This window comes from Hippopotamus amphibius, chromosome 8 (genome assembly GCF_030028045.1).
Source record: "Hippopotamus amphibius kiboko isolate mHipAmp2 chromosome 8, mHipAmp2.hap2, whole genome shotgun sequence".
Classification (NCBI taxonomy): Eukaryota; Metazoa; Chordata; class Mammalia; order Artiodactyla; family Hippopotamidae; genus Hippopotamus; species Hippopotamus amphibius.
The window spans coordinates 17,597,094-17,620,483 of record NC_080193.1 but is presented as its reverse complement, the minus strand read 5'-3'; the positions used below and the strand labels follow the sequence as shown (position 1 = coordinate 17,620,483).

The 23,390-nt window shown below is 41.0% G+C and overlaps 1 protein-coding gene across 1 annotated transcript in view; it reads left to right on the top strand.

Moving 5' to 3' along the window:
• Positions 1-21,093, top strand: part of ACAD10 (acyl-CoA dehydrogenase family member 10) — a 106,928-nt gene extending 85,835 nt beyond the window's left edge. The window contains exon 22 of the transcript XR_009054986.1: positions 21,064-21,093. The gene's annotated coding sequence lies outside the window, so the exon portion shown is untranslated. The remainder of the gene's footprint in view (positions 1-21,063) is intronic.
• Positions 21,094-23,390: the final 2,297 nt, after the last annotated feature.

Sequence of the window (23,390 nt, the reverse complement as noted above, 5' to 3'; positions counted from 1 at the left end):
CCTAAGTATTATCTTCCTGTGAATAGTCAAAGGAGACTAGCCCAGCTCTGAAGAACTATTAAGAATAGTGGTTCTTACACTTTTTGGTCCCAGAATCTCTTTACACTCTTAAAAATCAAAGATCTCAAAAACATTTAGTTTATATAAGTTTAGATATTTACTGTATTAAAAATTAAAACTGAAAAAAATTAAACATTTATTTTAAATGCTTATAATAAGCCTATTACATATTAACACAATATATTCAATGAAAAATAACTATATATTCCCAAATCAAAAAAAAACGAGCAAAGGAATGAAATTATTTTTTACTTTTCCAAATCCCTTTAATGTTTGGGTTAACAGCAGAAAATGGATTTCTATATCTGCCTCTCCTTTCAATGTAGTGATGTTTCATTTTGGTTGAAATATATGAAGAAAATCTGGTCTCACAAAGATTTGATCGGGAAAAGGAGGAATATTTTAACAGCCTTTTCTGATTGCTGAAGGTATTTTTCTTTGATAATATACCAAAACTCAAGTAATAGTTTCTTTTTCTTTTTTATATATAAATAAGTAATAAATTAATTTATTTATTGGCTGTGTTGGATCTTTGTTGCTGCACACGGGCTTTCTCCAGTTGCGGTGAGCAGGGGCCTACTCTTCATTGTTGTGCACCGGCTCCTCGTTGTGGTGGCTTCTCTTGTTGAGGAGCATAGGCTTTAGGCATGCGGGCTTCAGTAGTTGTGGCACATGGGCTCAATAGTTGTGGCTTGGGCTCAGTAGTTGTGGCACACAGGCTTAGTTGCTCCATAACATATGGGATCTTCCTGGAGCAGAGATTGAACCCATGTCCCTTTCATTGGCAGGCTGATTCTTAACCACTGCGCCACCTAGGAAGTCCAAGTGATAGCTTCCTTTTTTTTAATAAATTTATTTATTTATTTATTTACTTATTTTTATTGGCTGTGTTGGGTCTTCATTGCTACACACTGGCTTTCTCTAGTTGCGGTGAGTGGGGGCTACTCTTCATTGTGGTGCATGGGCTCCTCATTGTGGTGGCCTCTCTTGTTGAGGAACATAGGCTCTAGGCACGTGGGCTTCAGTAGTTGTGGCACATGGGCTCAATAGTTGTGGTGCCTGGGCTTAGTTGCTCCGTGGCATGTGGTATCTTCCTGGGGCAGGGATCGAACCCATGTCCCCTGCACTGGCAGGTGGATTCTTAACCACTGTGCCACCTAGGTAGTTCAAGTGATAGTTTCTTAAAGGTTAGTTGCGATGTGGAATCTAAAACCATATCAAGGAAATCCATTGATCTTTCTTCTGCTTGAATGGTTCTTTTACCCATGTGTGATTGATTCTTTTTCTTTTTCTTTTTTTTTTTTGTGATTGAGTCTTTAACAGTATGTATGAGTCATTTGGAAAATACTGGTTCACTGAGTTATGCAGATCTTCCAAATATTGTTACATGTCATTCTACTATATATTTAACAATCCCATTCATTAATATTACCACTGATCTCATCAGAAAAGTCTGTAAGTATTGGCAAGCTATCAAGCTCACTGAGGTGGATATGAGTTTTCCAAAATTCTTATTTCCACTGAAAAGCTCCAACTTTATCATTGGTAACCAAAGCATCTATTGTTTTCCTTGAAGTGACAGTCTTGCTACATTCATTTTTGAGAAAATATCTGCCAAATACCCAAATCTGAATACTATAGTCTTATTCATTCAAGCAGAAACCTTGTTCCATGAGAAATGTGGCTGGTTCAACTCCTAACTCAAACGGTGGAACAAAGGCTTTATATCAAGACAACATATGAGGGTGAGTCTAAAATTATCTGCACTCTGGTTATATTAAAACTGCTGTTGGCTGCACTGTCTTATCAGCACTTTCTGTTCAAGGCTACTGTCTCCCCAGTCACTGCTGTGCAGGTGTGAACATGTTACATCAGTTCATTTGTAACTGCAGTGTGAGCAAAAATGGATGCCCCACTTGTGACTTGCACGAAAGAAGAGCAGCGTGTGTTGATTCGTTTTTTGTGGTCTGAGGGTGTGCGTGTCCACATACTTCTGCCCACACTGTCAACACTCTGCAAAAACTTTGTTTTGAGGTGTTAAAGCATTCTCCCTATAGTTCTGATCTTGCTCTATCGGATTTTCACCTGTTTGGTCGCCTGAAAGCAGCCCTATGAGAACAGAGTCATTTCTGATGAAGAAGTGAAGACAGCAGTGCATTCATGGCTTGCAGCTCAGCCTAAAACATTTTTAAATGAGAGAATATAGAAGTTTGTTGACAGATGGACAAATTGTACTGAAAAGCAAGGAGTTTATGTCGAAAAATGATGTATTTGTCTTATCTAAGTTAATTAAAATAAATTCTACAGCCAGAGTGCGAGTAATTTTTGACTCACCCTCATACTTAGGTATGCAGCAGAAGTGCTTTATGGGTACTTCTTGTTTCATCACATGGAATATGAAAAGATATGTACTCAAGGATTGGGTTTAAGAAAAGTACTGCTTCATCAGGCACATTCTCAAATGAAACTAGCTTTTTTTTCTTCTTCTTGTGTGCACATAGTAGTGAGAATAACATGTCTACCAGTGCACTTTGGTACCACTGCCATGAATCATGCTAAGGTATCAGTCATGTTATCTACACTATTCTTTTTGTACCACCAATACCAATGTCAACGCAGTGAAAAACAAAAATAGTATTAGACAATTAGTATTATGTGTACTACTACAAAATTATGAAATAAAATATGATGTTACAAAGTTAGTTTTACTGTTATTAATAAAGTTAGAATTACTGTCATTGAAATCATAGTGCTTACATCGCTGACCCTCTGCAGGGGTGTTTGGAACCTCAGGAGTTGATGAACCACACTTTGAAAATTGCTGATGTAAGCCATTCAAGGACTTAATGGTCAGGGACTTTTCTGGTGGCGCAGTGGTTAAGAATCTGCCTGCCAATGCAGGGGACATGGGTTCGATCCCTGGTCCAGAAGATCCCACATGCCATGGAGCAACTAAGCCTGTGTGCCACAACCACTGAAGCCTGCATGCCTAGAGCCTGTGCTCCTCAACAAGGGAAGCCACCGCAATGAGAAGCCTGTGCACCGCAACGAAGAGCGTAGCCCCCGCTCACTGCAACTAGAGAAAGCCCATGTGCAGCAATGAAGACCCAACAAAGCCAAGATAGATAGATAGATAGACAGACAGATAGATAGATAAATAAAATTGTTTAAAAAAACCCCAAAACACAGGTCAAGCTTAAGCTAAGAAGCGTGAACAAGTACTTCCCCACATGGAAATTAGTGCCAGGATTCAAAACTCATCAAAGCAAAGATATGAAAACCCTCAGAGTTATTCTGCTTCATTCTAGAAGAGTAGTGGTTAAAATACATTTAGCATTTCATTCCTTAAATCTTTTGTATGACATCTCATTTAATCCTCATAATAACCCTATAATGCTGGTATATAACACCAGCATATATACTAGGACATGATACTATGATGCTGTCTAACTCTAAAGTACTTGCTCTTAGTCACTAAGCCTCATATTCTTATCATTTTTATATTCCTTTCAAATACATTTGCATCAGTGTTGCTTTGGGTACCTGGATATTTTGGTGACCTTAGGTATGACCCATCTTAACATATCATGGATGGATTTCCACATAAATGCTGTCACATCACTAAGGGAAAAGCATGAAATTTTCTTTCTTAGAAATCCTGATATTTCCAAACATGATAACACTCCTCAGATTTCCTCAAGTTATTTATTTTTATTAGCTTCTTGATCTGTGAAAACTGGAAAGTGTAAAAGACAAAATATTTTCTAGAAAACTTGTTTTTGAAAAGTCAAGTGTGGAAGAAACATGAGGAGCTGGCAAAACATGTGATAAAACAGTTCTACACTTGGTATTTTCATTCAGCAATTATAAGTGTGTGTGTGTGTCTCTGTGTGTGTTTTAAAGTTTTATATTTTATTTATGAACTAGCCGTGGGAACATAAAACTCTCAAAAAATTTTAAAATGTTACCCAAAAGCTTATGTTCTTTGGTGATGAACTGACTCAACATTTTGCAAAATGTGGTGTGTGTACCTCCAGTGATTCTCAACTTGGTTTTTAAGGGAAAAACATTAACTTCAGTGACTAATGCTCAGTAGCTTCAGTTTTTAGCAGATACCCTGCCCTGCCTGGTGTAGGAGTGTGCCTTCTCTGCTACCCATCACAGTGCCCCAGCTCACCCTGCTGGGACCTCTTTCCCAGCCCCTCCCATCTCTAGGTTCTCACCTTGGCAGCCCCCTCACATCTATCCCTTCACCCTCATAGGGTGCTCTCCTGGGCCTCAACCCCACCACACCCTCTCCTTCCCCCTTTTCCCTTAGGTTGATATTAAGATAAAAAGATTTCATGTATGGGGACTTCTCTGGCAGTCCAGTGGTTAAGACTCTGTGCTCCCAATGCAGGGGGCATGGGAATGACCCTGGTCGGGGAACTAAGATCCTGGTGTGCTGCAGGGCTCGGCCTAAAAAAAAAAATTTCATGTATGTACAGCACTGAAAATGGTGCCTGGCACACAGCAGGCACAGTGTGGGTGCTTGATAAATTAGTAAATACATAAAGTAACAGCTCAAATTTCTCCTTCTAACACCATGATCTTTCATATGTTTTGTGTCTGACTTCTTTTCCTTTATATATCTCTTTCTTTCTTTTCTTTTCTTTTTTTTCCACAACACATGGCATGCGAGATTTTATTTTCCCTACCAGGGATCAAACTCGTGCCCCCTGCAGTGGAAGCACGGAGTCTTAACCACTGGACCGCCAGGGAAGTCTCTGCCTGTTTCCTTTTAAAATAAATTTGTTAAGTTAAAAAAGGAGTCAACTCAAATAAAAATAATAAATAATAAGTGGCATTGGATATAGCAAATACATGATGGTAGTATGCAAATGACTACAGTTGGCATATGGTGTAGTTATTACTGAGAGTGACAACCCGGGGTTCCTGGATTAGATCAGCTGTTAACCAGCTGTGTACATTTGAACAAGGCATTCAGTATGTTTGGGCCTTGGTTTCCTCATCTATATGGTACAAGGTTAGGCTGGATGATCATCTCTTCATCCCCTAAACCACTGGTTCTCAACTTGGGGTGATTTCGCCCCCTGGGGACATTGGGCAATATCTGGAGACATTTTTGGTTTTCCTAGCTGGGAATGGGGGTTGCTATTGGCATCTAGTGGGCAGAGGTCAGAGGTGCTGCTAAACACTCTGCAATGCATAGCACAGCCTCCCACAACAAGAATTATCTGTCCCTAAATGCCAGTAATGCCAAAGTTGCAAAGCGCTGATGTAAAACAACAGGCTTCTGGAACTTCCCTGGCAGTCCACTGGTGAAGACTCTGCACTTCCACTGCAGGGGGCATGGGTTCCATCCCTGGTATAGGAACTAAGATCCCACATGCCATGCGGTGCAGCCAAGAAAGACAGAAAGAGAGAGAGGAAGGAAGGAAGGACAGAAAGACAGACGGAAGGAAGGAAGGAAGAAAAAGAAAGAAAGAAAGAAAGAAAGAAAGAAAGAAAGAAAGAAAGAAAGAAAGAAAGAAAGAAAGAAAGAAAGAAAGAAGGAAAGGAAGGAAGGAAGGAAGGAAGGAAGACAGACAGGAAGGAAGAAAGAGAGAAAAAGAAAGAGAAAGAAAGAAAACAATAGGCTTCCACAGTTTGACAATGGGATTTGTTGCCTGAGAAATATGTAAATGGGTTATATGCAAGGGAGGCTGTGATGTGAGCCCAAGGGTGCCTTTGGCTGCTCTTAGGAATTCCCATCTGCAAACCAGCCCTTAATAGAACCATACCATTCAGGCAAACAAGTAAATAAACAACAACCACCACAAAACCCTTCTGTTTTGGGCTGAATGGCTCCCAACGTTGATAACTTGCTCCCTCCTTCCTCTTCCCTCTTCCAGTGATTTGGCGGTCTCCGCTGCTCAAACTCATCAGAAAACAACTCCTTTATGCTCAAGAGTTGGCTATTTTTGGTTCTTTCAGTGCCCAAATCTGGAAAGATTTGTGATTTAATATTCCGTGTTCACATTTTTCCTGCTTTTTTTTCCAATGATCTTGGCCCTAAACACACTACTGATGTGTTTTGTACATATATCAGTCATCTGACACTATTTTTAGACATTTCCTAGTTTCATTTCATTCCAAGAATTTGCCAAACATTTGTTATGCCTTGTTCTTTCTGCATCACACTCTGATTTAATCTGTTGGCAGGCAAGTTATTTATACTCATTGATATTGCTCATAGTAACACTGTTTCTTAAGTGAATTTCCCCTCATTTTTTCCTTTATAGTTCTTTGTCAATTTCAGAGTACACTGATTGTAGAAGTAGTATATCATCCAGTTGCCAGGATACCTGAAACTTTTGCTGGAGGATAGGTAAAATGCCTTTAATCTATTTTTCCTAGTTTGTGTTATCATAGCTACTACTACCCTTCTTGCTCTTGGTAAAAAGCCTATATGGGCTTCTTGGTGCCTTTCTGTGGTAAGAGGAATCATCATTTTCTGAAGGGTTAAGGTTTACTTGCATGTTCTGCAGAATGTAGTTATGTTTGCATCTGGGGTGTATATGTGGGCATATTAAGTATTCTGAGAAGAGTTGGAATAATGCACCAGTTAATATTGGTAATATTATTATACTTGACAGGGACTGGAAGAAATAATCTTTTATTGGTGATTAAATTTTTATGAGTAAATTAATTTTTTAAATTCCCAAGTAATAAAGAAATCCAATGGATTGTACAGTTATCAAAGCAGTTGGCCAGTAGGTATTTATCAGAAGTTGGTATGGATTTAGAATTAACATTATATGAGCCCTTTAAGATTTATGAAAACAAATTCTTCCCTATCCTTGAAAAGATAGATATCACGGCTTGTGTAAGAGAGTGTGGTCAAACTGGGCAATCACCAGTCTCCTATGGCTTGTCTGTAATTCACAACGGAGGGAATATAATATAGCGGTTAAGAACATGGTTTCCAGGGGAAGCCAGTTTCAAGTTGAGGCTCCTCCAGTTACTAGCTGAATAACCCTGGGTAAATTAGTTAATCTCTCTGACTACCAGGCCTTGTGTAAGTAAATAACTTTGTTCACCAATGTGTTCTTAAGGCCTAGTGCTTAGGATATAGTAGGAAACTGAATCATTTTAATAATGAATGATGTATATAAAGCACTTAGCACATTGCTTAGCACATAATGAGTTCTCACTCAAGATGTAAAAAGCAAACATACAAACTTGACCTCAGAATGCCAGATGTGTTACATATTAACTTGGTCTGTATGGTTGGTATTAATCTCTTCATTTACTAAAAATGTATTGCACAGAAATTGTGGTGTTGGATGTTATGTAGGGGAAACAAAGATATGTGTTATGATACTTGCCCTCAAAAAGTTTACAGTTTAATAACTAATACATGAACAGAAAAAACTGTGATTATAACCAGGATTGAATTATATTAAATAGTATATTAAATACCTTATAAATGATGCTTTGTTTTTTTTGGAATTCAGAGAAGGGAGATATTATTAGATACAGTGGCCTAAAAGTCTGAATGCTTTTTATTATCACTGTAAGTTGGCAGTTCTAAACAATGTCAGTGGCAACACACTCTCACCTCTCCCCTTGGCATGCCACTGACAGTATTTGATAAAATTGATCAAGGAACACTTCATGACTGTGGCCCTTAAAGAACATAGGGGATTCCATGGACAGAGATGGAAGGCACGGCAAGTATAGAGAACAGTTTCTCCAAAGACACCAGGGGCAGGAAGTTGTGCTTAGAGAATAGCCAAGGAGGGAGAATAAAGTTGGAAAGGTAAAGATAGGTTGGCATTGGCTCGCAGAAGGAAAGATGCCATTTATTGACTGCCTAAGAACTGGCTGACATTATCTTGCTTAAACCTTACAATAAGCTTTCCAGTTGGGTATTATTACCTCCATTTTATAGAAGTGGAAACAGGTTCTGAGAGGGTCAGGGTCTTGCCCCAAATCCTGCAACTAGTAAAGGACAGAGTTGGTATTAGAACGGAGATCTGATTGCTTATAAAACCTGTGGTCTTCCCACCTATGTAGACTTGAATGCTGAGCTGAAGACAACCGGGGGCCATTGGAGATTTTAAAATCATGAAGTGACCTGAATAAAGCAGTAATCCAGGAAGATTCATCTGACACTGGGGTTAAGGATGAGCTCATGGTGGGAGCTGGGAATCAGGGAGGCCAGTTATGATGCAGCTGGAAGAGTCTGGATGAAAGGGATAATGGAGATGGAGAAAAGATGTCAGGGAGGCTGAAAAGAAAGAATTGTTAGGATTCAGAGACTGACTGCAGATTAGGGAGTGGGAATGAGGAAAAAGGAGGATGCAGCGATGCCTCTGAGGTTACCAACCTGGGCAACAGAATGATGGTGCTATTGCCAGAAACAAGAAAGCCAGAAAAAAGAGAGAGAATCACACAATCAGGCCCTTCTATTTGGCTGTTGCCAAGGACATCTGGCCTGTACAGGGAAATAAGACAAGCATTTAATCAGCATAAACATAGCAATTCTAACAGTGAGTTGATGATGAGCTATTGGTCAGGAATCGTATCATTGGGCTTGAAAATGAAAAGAGTTTCCTCATCTGGAAGAAACTTTCTTAAAGGAAGCTACACTGGATGGGAGAGAAGGGCTAGAGTACTTGACAGGAGAAGAAAGGTTGTTCTCTGCGGTTGAAAAACATTAGTCAAGGCCTGGCGACAGGAAACAGCTAGTCATGGCTCCATGCCTGTGGGAATGGAAGCTCCTCTCTTTTACTGGCCCAGCGTGGCTATAGATGGAAGGACCATTTTCCCTACCTTCCCCAATTCCCATATGCTAGCAAAGAGCATTGCACTTCTCTTCCCAACAGCCCACTCCACCCATCTACTCCCAATCTAATAAAGGAAAAGATTAGGGAGAGAAGCAGTCCCCCCTGATGGATTTAGAAAATAATTGCATAGAAAAAAGCTGTATGCATGTTTTATTGTACATTTGCATTTACAAAAATCAAGATTTTGCATAGGTTTATATTCAAGAAGGCATATGAAATCGCCCAATTAAAAGAAAAGAAGATGGCAAGGACTCAAAAACTGGTTACAGAATTTAATTTAATTGAAGAAAAACCAAGCAATAAGTCAAAGGTATAAATCTGCATTTCCCTGGGGTCTCAACTGAGTGATTCAGCTTTTCTTAGTAAGTGGGTCAGAAAAGTGTTAATCCTACAATGATTTTGTTCAGCTGCATTCAGCTGGTACATTTGTTTCTTGCAGCTCTTAAAAAACAAGTATAAGATTGTCAAAGCTGATGTTAACCCAATATCAAATTGCTTTGTTTATCAACCACGAATAACGTATTTATTTTCTTGATTGAAAGTCTATCCTTTTAATTGACAAGTAGTGACAATATTGTTTATGGTTTTACTTCGAAATGTTGTGTTGTGTGTTGCACAACACTATGGTATAGCTGATACATAGTGATACCATATAATAGGGAGTCTCAAACAGAATGAGATTTAACAGGATAAACCATTGCACTGCATGGGGACAAATATAGGAGCTGATATATTGGTTTTGTGGAGAGAGAATTCAGGTTTAAAAACATAAGCCTTGGGACCACCTAGGTGGCGCAGTGGGTAAGAATCCGCCTGCAGGGGATTGGAATGCAGGGGACACAGGTTCGATCCCTGCCCCAGGAAGATACCACATGCCACAGAGCAGCTAAGCCTGTGAGCCACAACTATTGAGCCCATGTGCTGCAACTATTGAAGCCCACGCGCCTAGAGCCCGTGCTCTGCAACGAGAGGCCACCACAATGAGAAGCCCGTGCACCACAATGAAGAGTAGCCCCCGCTTGACGCAACTAGAGAAAGCCTGTGTGCAGCAACGAAGACTGAACACAGCCAACTAACTAACTAAATAAATAAAAACAAAAAAGCCCCAAAAAGCCTTGGGTCAGCATGGAAGAGCTGTTTTTTTTCAGTTGTGAAAAACATAAACATATAACATAAAATTTACCATTTTAACCATTTTTAAGTGTACAGTTCAGAGACATTAAGTACATCATATAGTTGTGCAACTCTCACCACCATCCAACCATAGTACTCTTTTCTTCTTGCAAAACTGAAACTCCATAGCCATTAAAAACTAACTTCCCGTTCCCTTCTCTCCTCAGCCCCTGGCAACCACTGTTGTACCTTCTGTCTTTATAAATTTGACTAAGTGGAACCACACAGTATCTGCCCTTCTGTGAGTGGCTTCTTTCACTTAATGTCCTCAAGGTTCATCCATGTTATAGCATGTGTCAGAATTTCCTTCCTTTTTAAGACCAAATAATATTCCATTGCATGTATACACCACATTTTGTTTATCCATTCATCACCTGATAGACGCTTGGGTGGCTTCCACCTTTTGACTATTGTGAATAATGCAATATGAGTGTACAAATATGTCAAGTCCTTGCTTTCAATTCTTTTGAGTAAATACTCAGAAGTGGAATCACCAGATCATATGGTAATCCTATTTTTAATTTTTTGAGGAACTGCCATACTGTTTTCCACAGTGATGGGAGAGCTATTTTCAAGTCATCTGCCACTGAGATGTACTTTCATTGAGATACACATTCATCCCTTCACTCTCCTTCTTTCGACAAACATTGCTAAGGAATTGCCTTGTATCATGACTGTGAAGTTTATAAATAAGACTTAGTGGTACCAAAGAGATCTGTAAAATAAATATACAGTATATCAGAATAGAGAGATACAGTCCCTCCTAAGACAAAACAAGTCTTGAATTTAGGGGTGCAACACAATTTCAAAAGATTCTGTCCATCAGAAGAGAAGTTGGTCTATTTGAAAGTGTAGAAAAAGGAGCATCTCAGAGGTAAGTATCGAGTCCTATTCAAATGGCTCAGCCACGGGCTTCTAGTATTACAGATTCATTGGCAAGAAGGGCAGAGCGTGTCTAAAAAAACTAAACTTTTAGCTCATTTATCTAATTCTCTTTGTTCTAATTATGTGCCCCTTAAGCTGTGTTCTGATTGCAATATGATTTCTCTGCCTATAAAGGGAAAGTACTTTTAGTTATGCAAACCTCACCATTGTGGTCTTTGAGAGTTTACCCTTCTCATGATAAATTAATAATTTGGCATCCCGGCTTTGAACACCGGTCTTAGTAATATTGATTAATGTGAGTCCAATTCTAAAATATAGACCTGCTCTTGCTGTGCTGGCAAAATCAGATTTCTAAGCCTTTTAGACCATAGACCAGGGCCAGGCCATGATGTCTCTGAACCTGTTTTCTTATGTGAAAGTGGAGTTTAAAAACAGTGCTTACTAGAAATAAGATAAAAACAAACAAGAAACAAACAGTACTTACCTTATGGAGTTGTAATGATTAAATAAATTCATGTAAAGCCTTAAGAACAGTGCCTCGTACATAATAAACACTATATGAGTGTTGAATCTTGTTATCGATGGGAAACTCTCCAAGGCATTATTACCTTGTGAACATTCTTGATAGACAAAGTCTGACCCCACAGAGTACATCTGCTTCTTTTCTGTTGGAATTTGCATAACTCTTATTCTCAAACCACAAGCAAAAAGTTGTGAGGGATTTACCTGGATTGTCTATTCTTACCTCTTCTTTTGGTACCCCTCCCTCTGCTTCCAGGCACCCCACGCCCACAGGATTTTGTACTCTGGCAACACAAAACCAGCATCCCCACAGGCAGTAACCCAAGCTCTCACCTTCCTATAACCCAGCTTACAAATTCCTAAAGACTGGCGGGGTCATCACTGCAGCCAATGTGAGAAATTGATTGATGCCAATGACATCATGACTGATAATGACAATGGATTATACATGTGTAAGTTGCAACCTTCCTGCAAATTTATTGCCCACATCCAAAGGAATGCCCTCAAATTGTAGAATTTAATTGGCGGAGATTGGCCAATAGGGAAAAAACCTTTGGGTCATATGAGGCCCATTTGGGTGATACCTCTAAGGTCTGGTGTTTTCTCTACTGTCCCTTTAAAGGATTCTGGGCCATTACAGAAAGATAACTTTTGCTCTTGTGTGAATTCAGGGGGTTTTATGTAATTTTCAGGATTTGGGGCAAAACTAGGGAAATTCTTGGGCTATATTAGGGGTTTCCGGGTATGGGTGAGCTGCTGAATAGTAAATATAGGTAGTTCGGGGGCAGGTGCAGAAGAGTAACATGAAATGAAGCTCGTCTGAGCCTAGGAGAGACATTGTTTCTTTGGGAGCAAACGAGGCTTGGTCCAGGGGACCTGAAGCAAAGAGGTGGACGAGCCACCATTCACATTGCTGCTTTCTGATTGTAAGTCAGTATCCGATGCCAAAACGAGAGGATGGTTCAGAAAATCACAAAATATGGTCAAATAGAATTTAGAAAGAAAATGTGAATGAACAGAATTATTTAACCAGGGATATGAAGATTTATTATAGGAATTGGCTCACATGAGTATGGAGACTTGAGAAGTCCCGCGATCTGCTGTCTGCAAGCTGGCGAACCAGGAAAGCTGGTGCTGTGATTCAGTCCAAGTCCTAAGGCCCGAGAATTGGGAGGGCTGCTGGTATGTCTCATTCCAAGTCTAAAAGCCTGAGAACTAGGACTTCCCTTGTGGTCCAGTGGTTAAGACTCTGCGCTTGCACTGCAGGGGGCATTGGTTCCGTGCCTGGTTGGGGTTCTATATGCTGAGCGGCACAGCCAAAAAAAACAAAAAAAAACAAAAAAAAAAAGAAAAAAGGAGAAGGTCAATGTCCCAGTTCAAGTAGAAAAAATCAAAGCCTTGCTCTGCCTTTTTATTCTGTTCTAGCCCTCAGGGAATTGGATGATGCCTGCTTGTATTGGTGAGGACAAACTTCTTTATCAGTCTACTGATTCAAAGGCTAGTCTCTTCCAGAAACACACTCACGACACACCCAGAAATAATATTTCACCAGCTATCTGGGCATCTCTTAGCCCAGTCAAGTTGACACATACAACTAACCATCACAGTGGTGATCAATCGCTCACTAATTGCACTGAGAATTTTAATTACATATCAAAGAAAACTTTCAGAAAATGCTGGTTGCCTGACTCTGGGAACACTTACTGAGTTTACAGACTCTGGACTGCCTTAAAAAACTGGGGAGGTGGGCTAGGATGGCTTGGATGTGTCCATGGTGAACATCTAAATAGGAATAAATGATACACAAATGAGCTTTTCATTAGTCTCTTCTGCCTTATTACTCTATTATAATTAACCATAAAAGCAGACGTTAGTGTGTGTTGACCTATGTTCACCCACTATATTGGTCATATATATCAACACATAGTGACAACACTTCCAGAAAGTTCTTGCCCTTACTTTAACACTTAGATTATTATGGTAACTAGCCTTTGAGATGTCTGCAGGTAGATCAGGATGGTTTGTTTCAGCTGTGGGAAGTTTTGACAGTGAAACGTGAAGGATACAATTTTAGATCAAAGACAGCTGCAACTTCCATGATAAAAATTACTCTTCACACAAATGGAATTTGACTTTAAAGCTAAGATTAAGCCTCCAGGACTTAAGGTGGGTTAAGGAAGCTCATTAGATTCTTGTGTAATAGACATTCCACGTTAGGTATTACCACAAACTGTTACTCTAAGAAATGAATTCATGACCATTACTTAGAGATGGGGAGGCTTTCTATGTCAAAGTCACCTAGAGAAGAGTGGAAAGTCCATTGTTCACACAGGTTTGGGCCACTAACCTCATTTACCTTGCTTTCACTTTTCCCTTGAAGTTTTGGGTAAGACTCTCTCTGGGGTGGGTACAAATATAGGAGAGAGGAGAAGAGGCCAGAGGAGAAAGAGTGAAAAATTATTTGAGGAAACTGTTTGATCAGGGTGTCAGATCAGAGCCAGCTGTCTCAGTAAGCTAGCAAGTTTTTATAGACTCAGAAAATCAGAAACCTATATTTTTCAACTTGGCTTTTTTCTTTTCTTGCTTTTGGTACTTCCTGTGTTTACTAGTGAAGCTTCTTTTGAAAATTATAATCTCATCTTGCTAAAGGGAATAAGGGAAAGGGGGTTTTAGATTTGTCCATGTTTCAGCCAATTAAAGGAAGAACTACGGAGAAAAGTCAGAGATGTGTTGGATTTTTTTGTTTTGTTATTTATTTTTTTGGCCAATTTCTTTTTCTCCTTGAAATGACCACGGAAGTTATATAAGGTACAGATTCATTGTACAATACTGAGAACATATACAGTATCACATACAACTGCTTTCACAAAGATGGGGATGTCCCAAGAGGATACACTTACCAACTTTAGTTATCCTATGGTGTTATTGCACCATAACAATGTAACTTTTAGGGTTGATTGGTCTTTTCACAGCACACTCTTGGGAGTGTCTAGCATAGTCAACTGCTATTATTTCAAATGATTAAAAATGAGTCTTTTGTGGTAGGGAGTACTTTCCGTTATTTATTTTTTAAGCCTCCTTCCCAACCACGGTGGTACAGTTGTGCTTATTTTAGGAAGCGTGCATATGATTTGCCATTAATATATTCAGTATCAATTATCGACCTGCACATAGCCCTGTGTGGGTGAGTTGCAGAGTTGAGAATTTCCTTAAGAAAATGAGTTCTGGTTTTTAAGTTTACTTTTATCACTTATTTCAGCTGGCTACCTGGGGTGAAGAAAAGCACAAAAGACATCTGATGCTGCTTTTAACTTTTGGCTTGAGTCACGCAGATTGAATTTAACTTTAATGAAAACAGAGGAAATAAACTCTGAGTGTATGTGTTCATCCGAATTTATAGGTCTTAGATAAGAAATCCAAGTTGTTTTAAAAAATTCATTAAAAAATGCATTTGTCTTTCTTGCTGTTTGAAATCTCAGGTATTGTTAGCCTAAAACAACCAGGCCAACAAAATGATATAGTATTAGATTCTTGGCAAAATTTTTTTAAACTCCACCCCACCTCCCCTCCCAGTATCTACCGGAGGCTCCCTTGTCAGCCCCTGCCTTCCCCCATCATCACAAAGACATCCTCATCAACTTCAGCATGGTAATGAGCTGGCCCCCTGCCTGCCTCTAACCTTATTTTCTTTCATCATAGAGACTGTTTCTCAAAGTCCTGTTTGTGATTTTTTTAAATTAATTAATTTATTGGCTGCCTTGGGTCTTCATTGCTGCGGGCGGGCTTTCTCTAGTTGTGGAGAGCGGGGGCTGTTCTTCATTGTGGTGCACGGGCTTCCCATTGAGGTGGCTTCTCTAGTTGCGGAGCACAGGCTCTAGGCACATGGGCTTCAGTAGCTGTAGCATGTGGGTTCAACAGCTGTGGCTCACTGGCTCTAGAGTGCAGGCTCAGTAGTTGTGGTGCACAGGCTTAGTTGCTGTGAGGCATGTGGGATCTTCCTAGAGCAGGGATGGAACCCGTGTCCCCTGCATTGGCAGGCAGATTCTTAACCACTGTGCCACCAGGGAAGTCCCCTGTTTGTGATTAACAAACCTTGGAGGTGTTCTGATTTATAAAATTTGTCTCCCTAAGAAGACAATGGGGGACTTCCCTGGTGGCGCAGTGGTTAGGAATCCACCTGCCAACACAGGGGACACGGGTTCCATCCCTGGTCCAGGAAGATCCCACGTGCCGCGGAGCAACAAAGTCCGTGTACCACAACTGCTGAGCCTATGCTCTGGAGCCTGAGAGCCACAGCTACTGAGCCCACAGGCCACAACTACTGAATTCCATGTGCCTAGAGCCTGTGCTCTGCAACAAGAGAAGCCACCACAATGAGAAGCCCATGCACCGCAAGGAGGAGTAGCCCCCACTCGCCACAGCTGAAGAGATTCCATGCAGAGTAACGAAGACCCCAATGCAGCTGGAAAGAAAGAAAAAGAAAGAAAAAGAAAGAAAGAGAGAGAGAAAGAGAGAGAGAGAGGGAGGGAGAGAGGAAGGAAGGAAGGATGGATAAAGAAAGAAAGGAAGAAAGACAGACAGTGGATGGTTCATCCTTACCTCTGTCTGGATCCAGGAGGAGTTAAGCCAAGAGAGATTAAAAACATCTCGGATAAAAACATCTTAGATCTGGCTTTGTATCCAAAAGAATTTAAAGCAGGGTCTTGAAGAGGTATCTGTATATCTATGTCCATAGCAGCTTTATTCACAGCAGCCAAAAGGTGGAAGCAACCCAAGTATCTATTGATGGATGAATGGATCAACCAAATGTGGTGTAAACACAGAATGGATTATTGTTCCACCTTACCAAGGAAGGACGTTTTGACATGTGCTTCAACATAGTTGAATCTTGAGGACATTATGCTAAGTGAAATAAGCCAGTCTCAAAAAGACACTTATATAAGGTACCTAAAATGGTCACATTTCTAGAGACAGAAAGCTGGGTGGTGGTTGCCAGGGTCTGGGGAGAAGGAAGAGTGAGGAGTTGTTTAATGGCTAGCTATTGAGTTTGTCTTGCAAGATGAAAAAGTTCACAATGCTGTGAATACATTTAACAATACTGAACTGTACACTTAAAAAATGGCTAAGATGGTAAGTTTTCTCCTATATATTTTACTACAATTACAAATCCTGAAAAGAGGAGTCAGTGAGAAGATGCCAAGTTTGAGACTGTAATAGGGAGAGACGCGTGGGGACATGGACACAGATGGGGCTATTGTGGTTGGCACCACCCCATCCACCTTCAGGACTGAAGGACACTTGCCGCAGCCAACACACCCCAGTTACCAGCCCTCAGCTGTCAGCCCTTAGCTGTCAGCCCTTCATGGGAATGGCCAACATTGGCAGAAGAAAGCCATCTTGGGCTTCCCTGGTGGTGCAGAGCTTAAGAATCTGCCTGCCGATGCAGGAGACATAGGTTCAATCCCTGGTCCGGGAAGATCCCACATGCCTTGGAGCAACGAAGCCTGTGCACCACAACTACCGAGCCTGTGCTCTAGAGCCCATGAGCTACAACTCCTGAGCCTGAGTACCACAACTACTGAAGCCTGTGCGCCTAAAACCCATGCTCCGCAACAAGAGAAGCCACCGCAATGAGAAGCCTACACACTGCAACAAAGAGTAGACCCCACTTGCCACAACTAGAGAAAGCCTGCAGGCAGCAACGAAGACCCAACGCAGCCAAAACAAAACAAACAAACAAAAAAACCCTTGGGTTTCTAAAGAAGAAGGAGGAGAAGGGGAAGGAGGAGAAAGCCATCTTACCCAGTGTCACACCCACTTCTCCAGGGCAGCTCACATTCAATGAGAAGTGAAGACAGGGGCAGAAAAAGCCAGTCCTCTTGTCCCCAATTGGGGATGGCTCTGAAGAGTGAGCCCAGCTTCAGAGCTCCCTGTGGGGTCAGCTGGAATCTCACTGTGACTATGTCACAACTTCTCTCTCTGCCCAATCTTGCTTCCTTCCCTTGCCCCACAGGTGTTGATGCTGAGAACCTTCTCTAATAAACCTCCTGCCTGGTAAGCTCTAATGACAAGGGTCTAAATCACATCACCAGCTAAGGCAGCACAGCCAGCGGAGGTGGTAGCTGAGGTGGAGGTGAACCCAGACTGGGTAGTGGAAGAGGAAGAGGATGAGTATCAATTGCAGCCTCAAGACCAGCTGCAGCAGCAGGGGCTGTGGCTCGGCTGACTAATTCCCTCTTCCGAGTTCTCGCTCAGGAGGAGAGACCACGGGGCCGTGGAGGAGCCGGTCCAGGGAGGAGAGTACATGGAGACGGGGTCCAAGCAGAGCAAGAGGTGGACTCTGGTAGACACAGAGATGTCCCATTCAGACCCCTCTTCAAGGACTACCATCTTCCTTTTTCTCTCCTGATCAACTCCCTACCCACACAGAGTCATCTTTCTACTTCTGGCCTTGATGCAATGCCATGCCATGGGAATTGTCCAGCCTGGGTGCCTACAAGGTGCCAGGTTACACAACCAGGAAGTGAAGGGAAGTTAGTTTCCCAAGCAATGAGTCTTGACGGCTGGGAAGCAGGAGATGGGAGAGAGCTGAGCAGATACAACCCCTCTCCTTCCTCCGCTTTGCAGACCCGCTTTTAGCTGTGGTTTCTCCTGTGGCCCCTCTGGAAAGACTGTCTGCCAAGCAAACAAGCCCCCGCTTCCTGCCGTGGATGACTGGGGTCAGTGGCCACCGTGGAAGTGCATCATGTTGTTTTGCATCTTTCCTCATCACCTTTCTCACCCCCCTCCCCCTCCCCCCACATCCTCACCTCTGTAGGCTTTTACCTCCTAAATAAGGTGTGAGCACTTTAATTCTTGTCTCAGTCTCTGTTTTCTAGAGGAACCAAGGAAAAGAATCTTTGATTATGATAAAGGGAAGGGCCATTATATCAGGCCTCTGGGTGCTTAGGAAGAAGGCTGTAAGATCATAGAAAACACTAAAAAGAAAGGTCCCAAAGGCATACTTCCCCGATTTAACACTTCCTGTTGAGATAAGCCTCTACGATTAGAGACTTAAAAAAAAGGGAATGTGGCCTAGTCAAATGTCACAGTGACACAGACAGAAGGAATTCAGAGCTTGAGGGAGAGATTCCATAAAGGCCTCCTTGCTATAAGCTGCAGTCTAGTTTTTCATCCATCTATCCATCCATCTTCTATTGAGCACCTCCTATGTGTCAGGTACCACATTAGGTGCTGAGGAAATAGCACTGGAGAGATAGATTATGATCCTGGTCCTCATGGAGCCCACATTTAGCAGGGAAGACAGAAAGGACACATATAAACAAAAATTGCAGAATCAAAGGGGAGAAATTTTTTTAGGAGAGTTGGTGTCAAGAAACAGATGGTCTCTTATTACTACAAGCATATGAATGGAAATGAGGAAGGAAGATATCTCAAAAGGCTGCCAGGCCCCATGGGAGTCCAGATAATAGCTTCCAGCTCCGCTTCCCTGAATGTATGGAAACTGGATCTTGCTGGGTTTCCAAATGATGAGATTGTAGGCAAGAACTGTAAAGCCCTTCAGATCCAGTGCAGTGATCCCAGCTCTATTATTTCGTGAATAAGCTACTGTATCAAACAGACCCAAAAATACAGGGGCTTAATCAAGTTAGGCATTTCCTTCTTTCTCACGTTCTTGCCTATAGGTAGGAGTTGGTCCAAGGCCATGAGGCAGCTCTGCTCCAGGAAGCTGAATGGGGACCCAGATTCCTTCTGTGTTGTTGCTCTGTCATACCGGGGTGGGTCCTGCCTGTATCTACGCAGTCCAAGCTGACTTTCTAGCAGTGCAGCAGCATTGGATCCTGTGGGAAGGGGGAAAGGAGGAATTGAATGGGCAAGGCACTAAAGTGGCACATTTCACTTCCACTCCCTGACAAGAGCTAATCACATGACCACTCATGCAAGGGAGGCATGGAAACAGTCTCTATCTGGGCTGAAACCCCTATTACTAAAAGGAAGAAAGGGAAAAGAGGTACTGCATAAAATGGTCAGAATTAGCACATAATAATCCCAGTTAACTTTGAATTTCAGATAAACAACAATTTTTAGTGTAAGTATGTCCCATTTGGACATATTCATTGTTTATCTGAAATTATTTGTCATCTATCTGCAATTCAAAGCTAACCGTGTATCCTGCATTTTGTCTGTCAACCCTAATAATGGGGCACAAAGAGCGCTGTCACTTTTGTCATTGTCACTTTCTTTCATTGGTTACAAGTGAGCCATGAAGACACCCCAGATTCAAGGGGAGGGATTAGAATACCTCTTGATGAGGGAGTGACAAGGTCACGTTGCAGAAGAGTGCGTGGGATGGGAGATATGGTTGTGGCCATCTCCAGAAAACACAGTTTGCCTTACATGTATTATCTCATTTGAACAAATCAAATGTCATCCCTCTTAAACATCTTTTTCTCACACCAAGTCTCTTAAAGGTCACCTGACCCACCCTGGGCTCTCTCCCAGGAACCTGAAATTGGAAACAGGAAAGAACGCAGTAGGAGGAGATCTGGAACAAAGTGATGCTGATAGCAGTGCTCTGGAGAAAAAGTTCAGGAGCTGCTACTGAATTTTCAAGACTCACCCTTGGTTTCTTCCTTTTCTAAATTTTAGTTGTTCAGCTCTTCTTTTGATGCTGCAAAATACCCCAGCGTCTTTTCATTAACTTCCCCTTCTCTCTTATCCTGTTTTTCTTTTTTAGTTTATGCTAACCGTAAGACACTTCTGTTAATTGCAATCAAAATTTTGTGAACAAGACATTGCAAACAGCCAAGTTTAACCTTGAAAGAGGTATAAAGGACAGCAACTCTTTGGGGAATATTTGTCATTTCTTCTGAGGCATCCATGAAAGATATCACTTTTGTCAGCAACGAGACCGAGTGTGCCACCATGGTTTATATTTTATTGTTGTTGCCGCTGTTTAAAGAAACTACCCACAGTCTGTGTTATAAACAAATAAGAGGTATAGATTTATGGTGATAGCTATCAATTCAGTATTAGAAAGGTAGACTTGAATACATTTCCACTACTGGACTGGCCAAGGAAAAACTGACCAGTGAAAATTTGATTTATTTTTCTCTCCAATCGGTGATAAAGGAGGGGGGAAGAAAAGCAATGGGCAGCAAGAAAGACAGAGAAGAAAAAGTCCAGACAATCTACAAACTGAATAATCATATTGGAATGTAGAAGCATCAAAAATGAGAAAATGCTAAGGAGATATCTCCAGGTAAATGGTCCAGCCATCACTAAATGATATCCGGCTTAGCTGGGAGGTTTAAAAGATAAGCTAATAAGAGAGCTTTTGATAAGAGAGACTAAGAGGAACACTTCTTGATACCCGAGTGGTATGACTCAGTGCAATGAGAAAACAGGAATGGTCGTGGATCTTTATCTCCGGGGAGGTGAAAGAAAAGAGCAAGTTGCTTGCATTCATTTGGGATGCACCAGGTGAGCTCATCAGATCCTTCAGTGTCGTATGAATCATCCTCAGGGTTTCTTAAGGTTTTACGCCCCTAATCATTTAAACTGCTCTTTTCATGTGTGTCACGACCAGCCCAGCGCCTGTGACTCAACTCCTCCTCTGCTCCCTGGAGGGGAGGGCTGCTGGAAACCGTTATCACAGACCACAAGCTTCTGGATGCCTGGCGCCCTTCAGAAGGGCTATTAAAGAATCACAACATGCGCAAAAGTGTGATGGACCGAACAATCTGTCACCCCGAACGTGCCAGTCATGTGGAACAGTAGCAATCAGATTCATGGCTCGCTCTCGTGAAATAGAAACGTGACACTTCAGTGGCTGCCAGGTGGTGCTTAAATAAACTGGAACACTTCACCTTGAAAGCTTTCGGTAAGTGCCGGGAAGCTGTGTCCTGTAAAAACTGAAATAAATGATTTAATAAGCTCTGGCCTTGGCGTAAGAGTCGTTTGGTCCCGTGTTGTACAATGTCATAGTCTAGTGCTGTTGAGTCCTTGGATTCTGGCTAGTGTGATGGAGGAACTGAAGTTGTAACTTTAATTAAATTTTATTACTTTGCATTTTTTTAATCAAGGTGAAATTCACATAATATAAAATTAAACATTTAAAAATGAACAATTCAAATGCATTTGGTACATTCATAGTGTTGTGCAGCCACCACCTCTATCCAGTTCTGAAACATTTTTATCACTTCAAAAGAAGACCCTGTGCCCCATTAAGCAATTAGTCCTCACTCTCCCCTCCCCCCCAGCCCCTGGCAACCACCAATCTATGTTCTGTCTCTATGCATTTACCTATTCTGGACATTTCATATAAATAGAATCATATAATATGTGACCTTTTGTGTCTGGTTTCTTTTACTTAGCCTAAAGTCATTAATTTCCATGTTAAATTTTAAAACTGTTACTTGACTCCATTATTGGAGAAATTTTAAGTGTGTTTGGAGTTCCTTGGGTACATGAATCTGCTTTTTCAACCCTAAATTTCTGAAATCTAAATACAGAGCAGTAATTTCCAATTCAAATTTTTCATCCCGGTTGAGATAGGCTGTAAGTATAAAATTATATTTACACCAGACTTCAAAGCCTTAGTATGAAAAAAAAAGAATGTAAAAGATCTCCTTTATCTTTTTTAAAAACTATTGATTACCTATTGAAGTGATTCTATTTTGGAAATATTAAGTTTAATAAAATGTATCACTAAAATTAATTTCAACTGTTTTTTTTTTTTATTGCTGCTACTAGGAAATTTAAAATTATGCATGTGACTCACATTATGTTTCTGTTGGACACTGCTGGGCTGGTCAAAAGATCTAACTCAAACTAAATACTAAATCAAACAATTTTTTGAGCACTTGCCGTGAACTTTTATATGTAGTTTTTGCTATCATGTAAAAAAGTTGGTTAGAAAAATGTTTGCCAGTTTTATTGACTTTTCCTTAGACTTTACCCTGGACCAGAAATTGGTGGTGGGTGAAGCTGTGCGAGTTTGGTGAAGTTTGCCTCCTCTCCTGCCAGTTACTGATGCTCATACAGAGTCAGAATCACTAGGAAATGTCTTATGATACAATCATTACAATATTTTAAATGAGGGAAAATAAGAGATGTTTGCTGGCCTCCCTGCTTTTCAACTCATAATTTAATGATATACCATCAGCTTTGGGTGAACCAAAAGTATGCACCTTTCTGCTGTTGAGAACCGATAAATAAGCACTTGTTTATATACATTTGCTCATCAACATATCAGGTGGATATTGTGTGCACTGTGGTTGGTGCTGAGTGTTTAGGAGTGAAAAACCAAACAAGGTGCCTGTCCTCATGGAGCTTATATTCCAGTGAAAGGAGACAGAAAACCAATGAATAAGATAATCATAGATTCTGACAAGGTCCATGAAAAAAATTAATATAATGATATGGTAAAGAGTAATTTTATCAAATGGTGGGGAGTGTGTGTAGGGGTCCCTAATTTAGGTCAGGTAACTGGGCAATGTCTCTGAGAAGATGACATCTGAATTCACATTTGAAGAAAAAGGAGTCAGTCATACGAAGAGTCATGGGAAGAGCAGTCCAGGCAGAAGGCACAGGAGATGCAAAGTCCTTGAGTTGAGGGAGAGTTTGATGTGTTTGAGGAACAGAAAAGAAGTCATATGACTAGGATGTGGTGAACAAAAGGGAAAGGGATAGGAGATGGGGGTGACAAGCAGGAGCCAACAGGAGCCAGTAGGTCATGTTAACAAGTCTAAATTTTATTTTAAGGGTAATGGGGAGCCATTGATGATTTTAGAGCACAAGAGTAACCAGATGTATTTTTTTCATACACATGATCTAGTAGTAGCTTCAATGGACAGCTAACCCTGTTCTACCAGTGCCAGAAAGAAGACCTAAGAACTGATTATTTTGGGTAGA